The following is a 9,891-nucleotide window of genomic DNA, read 5'->3' as shown; positions in this document are numbered from 1 at the left end:
AAAGAAATTTAAACCCCTCTTCAAGCACGGTCCAATCTATTTTGTAAATATTTGTTGATATAGCCATGGAACTATCCTCACTATATCTGGCAAATGCTTTACTCATGATTTGGAATGAATCCAGTACCTCTTATCATTAACTATGAAAAGAATCATAGTATGAATCGTGCTTTACTCATGGTTTCATCGAAGACAAATCAAACTAAAAATTTTGAAATCTTCCAAGAAAAAAAAACAAGTGTTTGGTGTTAATCCAACAAAGAGACGAAATGAGTTTGACATTCATGGTTCATATTAAGTTTGATTATATGATTAAATAACTGTAGAGCATAACCACATGTCCAAATTATACGTTTGTTTTCACATTTCCGTGTAATTAAATGGGTTCTGGGCCTTCTGGACACATTTTCGTTCTCATCACATGATCACTAGCTAATCAGTCGCCAACAAAAGTAAATAGGTATACTCAAATTCAAAACAAGTACGTAGAAATAGAAATGAAATACAAACAACAATTAAAGTGTAAGATCAGAGAAAGGAGATGAATATTTAATTTCTGTGTATATATCTTTGGGTATCAATACCAATATATATTGTTACAGACGCGTAGCTAGCAAGACGTAATAATTACAGAGATTTGGAGAGAATATACAGTGAAGGATATGGTAACAAATAAAACTCTAAGGTCGTGATATATATGATTGCAGGGACAATAATATCCCATTATAAAGGAACACATACCAACAACAAATTCAAAACTATGCCAAGTGGGAAAGTAGACGGAGAGGATGGCAGTATACGCAACCACGCCTCAAACCAATACGTACTGGAAATATACGAAACCACGTTCTCCGGTATCACCTAAACCAGAAAAACTACTTGGATTGGGAAGATCGAACTACCTAAAACAAGCCAAGAGGCCCAATACATAGAGAACCACAAACAGAGGATGGTGCGGAAACAAACAACGACACCGAAGTTGAAGCTAAAACAGAGGAGATATATAGGAGAACCGTGATAATCCGGACGGAGGTGAAACGTCCAAGGAGCTATCATTTTACGATTGTTGAGATGAGATTGAAAACTGAGCAGCAAACAACCACAAACTGAGGCGAAGGGGAACCAAACAGAGACATGTACTACTTAACCTTTTTGAATAGAGCACTGTGTTCAAGCGCCAAAAAAAAAACAAAGAAGAGAACCTCTTTCAAGGAAACCCATACCGCCAATTCCTTGACCACGAGCAAAAACTCCTAAGTATTAGGGATACAATATCCCACATTGGAAGTTGAGTAGGATCTTGATATATCATAGTTTTTATGGTTTTTAACCATGATATAAGGAATCTTTTAGAGTCTTTTGATTTGTTATCTAGGATGTTTTTGAGTCTTTACATGTTTTCTATGATTTTAGCATGGATGGAGCAAAGTGGAGCAATTTGAATAGTTTTGGAGCATTTAATCAGAAGAAACGAACTTGGAGTCTGATCAGAGTTAGAGCATCGATCAACACTGCTTCAGCATCGGTCGACACCGTGTTTTGTCTACGAGAGAATCCAAGTTTTGGATGTTTTACTATTGTACCCAAAGTTTTCCATATTTGCAACACAAGTCCCTGACGTGTTTTAGGATATATAAATAGTATTTTTAGGTTTTACAAACCCTTAAGTTTTATTCTAGCAAGTTATTTTCTAGCAGTTTTTGAGAGAGAGATATTGAGAGCTTTTGGGAGAGAAAGAGATTTTGAACTGCTTTGTAGAGAAGAATTCTTGAACTCTCTTCTTACTTTTTAATATCTATTGCTTATTATTCAGAATGATGTCTTGTTCTTTATTAAACATGTCTGAGTAGTTTGCTAGTTAGGTTTAGGTTTTTTCACAGGGTTTTTATGATTTATTAGATCTGTGATTTTTAGGGTTCTTAATCTTTTATGATCTTCATCTTTGGTTGTTCTTAACAATAATTCTTGATTGATTATCTAGAATTATTATCTTAGGGAAATTAATTGATATGAGAATATAATTGTTTTCCTGATTAAAACCATTGATGAACAAAATTACTTTTTACGAAGAGATTTGAATTGGTGATTTTGTGAACTTTTCTAAACCTGTTTTTAAAAGTTGATTTTTAACCTAGAATTTTACAAAGAGATTTGGATTTTCTGATTTTAAATATAGATAATAATTGCAGTGAGAACTGAATTATTTTACCAAAACTGTTTAGAGTTCTAGATCTGATTTTTATTGCATGAACCCTAATTAATTTATTGATTTAATATTTCATAATTACCCGAGAAATTCCCTAGACCTAACCTTTTGATTTTCTGAATTTACAACCTCTAATTTAAATATTTTGCAGTGTCTTCTTTTGTTTTTAATACAACTTAATCTGTTTAGCGTAATATCAAAAACTCTATAATTTATTGTGTTTGATCTTGAGTCTCTGTGGATTCGACTCCTAAGTACTACATTGATCTCTTGTTTGAGAGAGTAGCTCTAGGGTTAATTTGAGCATATTAGATATTAAGTGGTATATATAAGATATGGGTATCTCCATTCATTGTCAATTAGTTTTGAGTTGGAAGCCCACAATCTAATATGGTATCAGAGCCCGGTCCGCACATACTCAACCCAATCCACAATCGGCCAGGCCCAATAGTAGGCCCACTGATTCATGTTCGAACATATTGAGATTGATGCTTAGAAGAACCATCATCTCGAGGGGGCATATTAGGGATATAATATCCCACATTGGAAATTGAGTATGATCTTAAGTGGTATATATAAATAAGATATGGGCCTCTTCATTCATTACCAATTGGTTTTGAGTTGGAAGCCCACAATCTAACACTAAGTCCTAACCACAAAAAATAAATACCTAAAAACCGCAACAATAACGAAGCCACTCCGCAGTCTCTACCAACACCGCCACGAGACAACCGCAACGAAGCATCCCAGATTTAGTTCACTGTCTTATGCAATCTAGAGATGGCACACCGTAGGAAGCAACACTGCAACTTTAGAAGAAACCACCTAAACACAGAACACGACGAAACCCAATATGAAGCCAAATATATGCATGAATAAATAAATACGCACATGAATCCCCATATTGTATTGCTTCATGCTATGAATATGATAACATGTAAATAAATTACTTACATTATAGTTGATGAAACACGAAAGTTACTTTTTATTTTATTTTACGTACGTTACTTGATTTGTGACCGCTCCGCTCCGACTACATCCTAGGTAGTTTGTTTAGATAATATTTTTGCTCTGTTTTGAGTTATTTAAAAAAAGATTAATAAGCTGTGAATATTTTTGCTCTGTTTGGAGAAGTGAAAAATTTCACTTGTGATTCATGTTTCCACTGATCATGTGACATCAATTCTTGATCATCCCATCTCGAAACTCATTAAAACCAATCTCCTATAAATAATTATACGATTAATTAAGATTATTTGTGTGTGCTTTATATAGTGTTTGAAGATATATGTTGTAAACATATCTTCTTTGTTAACTAAAACAAACACTACATGCATGCAATCGTCAAATGCATAGGTATAATTAATGGTGTCTAACTTCATTCATAATAGATTCATAATAGAAGATATCTCGTACTTAAAGCACATGTAAACATTTTCTAAAAAAACTAGGATTTAACCTGTGGTATACCAATAGACAATTATTTAATTTTATTTATAATGATGTTTGATTTTAGCGGTATTTAATTTAGTAATAAAATTATATATTTTTAATTTTTATATTTTTTATATTTAGTGATACAATTATTCTTAAAGTATTATAATTTTATCATGAAAAACACTAAAATTATGAATTATAACTGTTTGTATAATGTATATTTAATCAAAATAATTAATTGTTTTATTTATTTAAAATAATACTATTTGTTTGATATATAATTATTTAATTTAATTGATTGTTTATTTTTCAGTGTATATAGTTTAATGATTGATTTTCTATTTTTTTTCCAAAATATAGAAAAGAAATTTGCTATTAATAAGGAATTTAAGTAGAATTAATTAGTTTCTATAAAAAAATTGATTTTGTCAATTTACCATATTTTACTTATTCCTTTTAGTGCAATTTTGTAGGGACTAAAATTTTAAATAAGCGAAATTAAAAGGATAGAACCCAAAATGTACTTCAAAAATGTATATATAGATTTTATTTTCAGTTTAGGAAATTTATTAATGTTAATATAATTATTGAGATTGTAAACTTTTGTTATAGAAAATTTGTGGTATATCATTTAAATTTAAGAGATTCTAGCATCCATAAAAATAGTTTTGGAGATTTAATGAGTTAAAAATTTAATGGGTAGAGTTGTTTTTGGAAAAATCGGAATGTAGAGATGTTGTTAAGATTTTATGGCAATAAATGTAACAATTGTTGGTCAGTTTAAGAAAGTTTAGTATTTGAGTTTCTCTGCAATATTATTTATGGAATTTTTTTAGGGGTTATTGTTGTAAAATAAAAAATTAAATAATTAAAACTTAAAGGGCATAAACCAAAATGTACTTCAAAAATGTTAATATAGATTATAATATAATAATAAAAATTATTTTTATATTTCTTTAAAAAAATTATTTTGTTTGAGATAATAATTTTTTAATTGTTCTATAAATCTATATATGTCTTCTTTAATACTAATTATTTTAGAATATTATAGTATTTTATTTTTGATGTATATTACAGTTTTATATTGTTTGTTTGTTGTATTTGTATAAATATTTTGTGAAATATGAAGTAATAAGTTTATTCTTATAATTGTGAGCAAATAAAATTTATTTATTTATCAACTATATAAGTTTAGTTTTACCAACCCGCTAGTGTAGAAATTAAAACAAACATTTTTTCCATAGTTTGAGTAATATATCTTTTACATTAAAAAAAAGAGAGTAAATATATTTTCGTTTAAAAAAAATTCAAATCACAACATATGCAGAAAAAAATTCTGCATATTTATTAATCATAAGTATTATATGAAAATTCCAAACAATTTGTAAATAAAATAAAAGAAAGATTATAGGAGAATCATAATTTGAAATCTTAATAAAATCTTCGAACTCTAGTTATTAAAAATAATTTTATTGTATACTTGGATATAAAATCTTAATTTTGAAATTCTGATTGGTTTATATTTTTAAAAATATTTAGTAATTTTCTTCCATAATTTTATTAGGGAGAGAATATTTTTTTTTAACTAATAATTATCTGTATTTTTTTAAAATCTTAGGTGTTAATTTTTTATTTTTTTCATAAACAAATTAGTTTTAATTTGAATAGATTTTTTTTATCTTTCAGTGTTTTCTGTTTTTTAATTAATTATATTTAATTAATTAATTAATTAATCTTAATTAAAATTTTCTAAATGGCAATTGAATGTAATTTTTTACACATATTAAGGTTAGTTTCATATTTGTACTTCCCAATTAATATAGTAGGATTCATCAAAATTTCATTTTCAATAAGTTATATTGTTAACCATATTTCAAATTAATACCACACACATATATAGCAAATGTTGTCCACTTATCAATATAATTAGGTTTGAACTCGCGGTATACCACATAATAATTTTTTTATTATATATATGTAGATATATATATTCGATCTTAAAATTTTTACTCGGAGTGGTATAAAATTGTTTTTTCTTTTTCATATTGTAATGTTTTTTTTGGTAGAGGACAAGGAGGCAAAAACCTCCTTGCTATTTATTCATATATAAAACTAAAAGAAAAAATTACAAACGGACATGACGCAGAACCGCAGTTCTGGTAACATCATCCCTAACAAGCGACTCCACACAACTCGGAGCCATCATGAACCAATGAAAACCTAAAGACAAAGAAAAAGCATAGTTGGCTAACCCGTCAGCTAGACGGTTAGCTTCCCTATAGACGTGTGATATCCGGACTACCCAGTCCCTTGAGATGAAGCCATGACACAAGCGTACCAGGAACGACAGGGGATGCGATGCATCAATCCCTGTGGTAAGAAAACCAACAACTAACTTCGAATCAACCTCCAGTTCAAGCCGTGTCACCCTCTGTTCCCAAGCAAAATGGAGACCGTAATACACTCCCCACAACTCTGCTAAGGGCGCAGAACAAATACATATGTTCAAAGAGAAACCGCCGCACCATTGCCCCGTCCTATCTCGCAACACTCCCCCAGTTGTGGCCAGACCAGGGTTCCCATGTGAGTCCCTGTCAGTATTTAGCTTCACCCATCCGTCACTCGGTGGTTGCCAACTGATCAAACGCTCAACCTGCTCACCCACACGGTTCCCTACCTGAGCAACCCTATGAGCAGATGCCACTTCTTTGGCCATGTCTTTAACAAACTTCACTTTGTCTCGACACTTACTCACCTCACCAAAAACGTGCGAACACCGCCATTTCTAAGCCCACCATACAACAATAGCAAAGAGTGTTGCCCAGGAAACCTCTGTTCCACCCTCTGTCAGACCCAGATTCCCATATAACCATTCGAACAACGTGGTGGCAAAGAAAAAAACTCGATGCTGAAGTGGTACAATCTTAACCCACAAACCCGCAATGGATGGGCAATCCCGCAGAACATGCATGATAGTCTCATCGTCTCCTTTACGTACCTGAAACACACTCGTATCCCCCAAGTGTGGCCGAGATCTCTCAATATTTGTCATAATAACTTGGTGGCTCACCAGCCATAAGAAACAACGACTCCTCTCTGGAACTCTGACATGCCAAATTCTCTTAAAAAATCTAGCCATGTTTGGTTGGGGTTCTTGGCTTGCTATAATCAAAGAGTGGGCAGATTTAACTGAGAATAGCCCATTAGATGTCCCCCCTAAGCTAAACGATATCTCGCACCAGTAACACTGTCGATGACCACTGCTGACAATACCAACTGTGTTTCCACTGGCACATAAGGTGCGATACTCTCCCAATCCCATCCTTCTCCATGCCGCCAGACATCTTTAGCTCGTATCACTTCCAACCCACTCGAAGGATTTGTTAACGTTTGATCAAGTAAGGTTTCATTCAGCACCCACTTATCTGTCCAGAAACGAATGTTTCCACCATCACCAATAACCCATTGAGTGCCTCTCAAAACCACCTCAATTAAACCGCCAACGATATTTCTCCAAGTAGAGGAACTGGGTCCCTTTGCAGATAACCAACCCTGGTCCTGAACCCCACCAACCCTGTATTTGCAGCGAACAACCCTCGACCATAAACTCGTATGATCCTATAAGACTCGCCAGCCGACTTTAGCTAGTAAAGCTTTGTTCATATCTTGAGATTTCCTGTTTCCAAGTCCACTTTTCTCCCAAGGCTGACACACCTTTTCCCAGGGTAAAAGGTGTTGCTTCCTCTTCTCTGGAGTGCTTCCCCAAAGGAAAGACTGAGAAATCTTATCAAGCTCATTTAGTGTGGACTTCGGGAGACTAATATTGCTCATTGTATGGACGGGGATCGAAGCCAGGACAGATTTTGTTAGAGTTAACCTCCCCGCAAAACTCAAGAATCTTCCTCTCCAGTCTGAAAGTCGTGAGCTTACCCGACCAAGAACCTCACCAAAGGTCTCTTTATTTCTTCGCTTTTGAAAAATAGGCATGCCTAGATACTTCCCCAAATCCGTGGTTGCTCTAATGCCACTCTCATCACTGATCAATTTCCCCAAGTCTCATGAAACATTATCAGAGAAGTAGATTTTCGATTTCTCCAAACTTACTTTTTGACCCGATGAGACACAAAATCTTTCCAAAACTCGACGAATAACTCTAATCTGAGCCACTGAAGCCTCTGGGAAGAGAATAAGGTCGTCAGCAAAACATATGTGAGACAAAACTGGGCCACCTTGTGAGAGACATATTGGTTTCCATTCCTTTGTGGCGATCGATCTATCCACCATCTGACAAAGACGTTCAAGGCACAAAACGAACAAGTAAGGAGAGAGAGGATCTCCCTGGCGAAGACCACAAGCTGGTTTAAACGCCTCTGTCTTTTCTCTGTTCCATAAGATGGTCATCGAAGGATCTACAACACAAGTTAAGATCCACTGAACCCATTTCTCCTCAAAACCTGCTGCTCTCAATGTCTCCTCAAGGAAATCCCAGCGTAAACGATCATACGCTTTCTCCAAATCAAGCTTCAAGAGCATCCACCCTTTTCTACCCTTTTTCTGCGCATTGAATGCACCGCCTCTTGCACAATAACAATATTATCAATACTAAACCTGCCTGGAATAAAGCTTGACTGCGCTGGACCAATCAAATTGCCAATCACCTTCTTCAAACGCAACACCATAGTCTTAGTAATGACTTTAAAGAGGACGTTGCACAAACTGATGGGACGAAACTGATTAATACGCTCAGGCCGAGAAACCTTAGCAATGAGCACCACTAAAGCATCATTTACGTCCTGAGGCAACACTCCACTCTCAAAGAAATTTAGAACAAATCTCACAACCGACTCTCCCACCACATTCCAACAGTCCTGATAAAACACAGGTTGATACCCATCCGGACCTGGGGCCTTAAATTTGCCCATGCTCCGGACTGCTTCTTCCACCTCCATTGGTGCAAAAGGTTTAGCCAACCTCGACCGCTCCTCCCGGGTTAAAGATACAAACCCCTCCATTGGTAACTGATCCACCTCCTGCGGGACATCAGCCATAGAGTATAAATAGGAGTAATAACCCACTGCAAGTTGTTCCAATTCTGATTGGTCTGATACCCAAACACCCTCGTCATTGCGCAGCATGTCCACCCGGTTCTGTCGTCTCCTTATAACCGTGGAAGTATGAAAATACTTGGTGTTCCGATCCCCACAAGTAACCCATTTTTCTCGTGACTTTTGGAACCAAAGGATTTCTTCCTATTCTAAAACCTCCTCCAATTGCTGAAAAGGGAAACCTCCTGTTGCAGCAAGTCATCTGTCGGAGATAGATCCAAGACATCTTGGACCACCTTAATCTGTCCCATAAAGTCGTCTTTTTTCTTGCGAATATCCCCGAAGACTTCTTTGTTCCACTTCTTGAGCTCCACTCGTAACACTTCCAACGCTTCAGGAGTAGATAAGGATCCATTCCATGAGGCTGTTAGTAGCTCCTTGAAACTAGGATGCTTTAGCCAAGCTGCCTTAAAGGGGAAGGGTCTGCGTAAAGGATTAACTGCAACGTCCGAAAATAATTGGAGGTAGAGTAGTACATGGTCAGAGGCCAAAAATGGCAAATGCCTGACACATGCCTCCTGCCATTTGATCCACGCATGAGCACAACATAGGACTCGGTCGAGTCGCTTTGCCACATAGGTCTCTATACTCTTTCCTCGTCTCTAGGTATATTGGTTACTACTGAAACCCATATCTATCAGGGATAAGTGATTTATCCAATCACTAAACGCCAAAGAGTCCTGGGACAAACCACCACGACCCCCAGTTCTCTCATCAACACGCACAATCGTGTTAAAATCTCCGCCAATAATTATAGGACCGTCGAGTCGCTCGATCACCGATGTCATCTGATCCCACAAACCACTCTGCCTGCTCACAGACGGAGCCGCATATACAACTATAAAATTCATAACCTCCGTACCTGATCTTAACTGCACAGCAATAAACTGTTTTGCTGCTTCCACGATCACCATATCACCAATGCCCGACCGCCAGAGTAGCCATAATCCCCCACTCTGTCCTACCGCATCCACCCGAAATGAGTGCTCGAAACCTTACCCTTGACAGATTCTACTAGCCCGATCTCCACCCGCATGAGTTTCGAACAAAGCCAGTATATTCGTCTTCCATTTCTTCAGTAGATACGGTATAGCACGCCTGAAGTTGGGTTTGTTCGCCCCCCCCCCCCCCCCCCCCCCCCCC

Source organism: Camelina sativa, chromosome 13 (assembly GCF_000633955.1).
Source record: "Camelina sativa cultivar DH55 chromosome 13, Cs, whole genome shotgun sequence".
NCBI lineage: Eukaryota > Viridiplantae > Streptophyta > Magnoliopsida > Brassicales > Brassicaceae > Camelina > Camelina sativa.
This window is presented reverse-complemented; position numbering follows the sequence as displayed.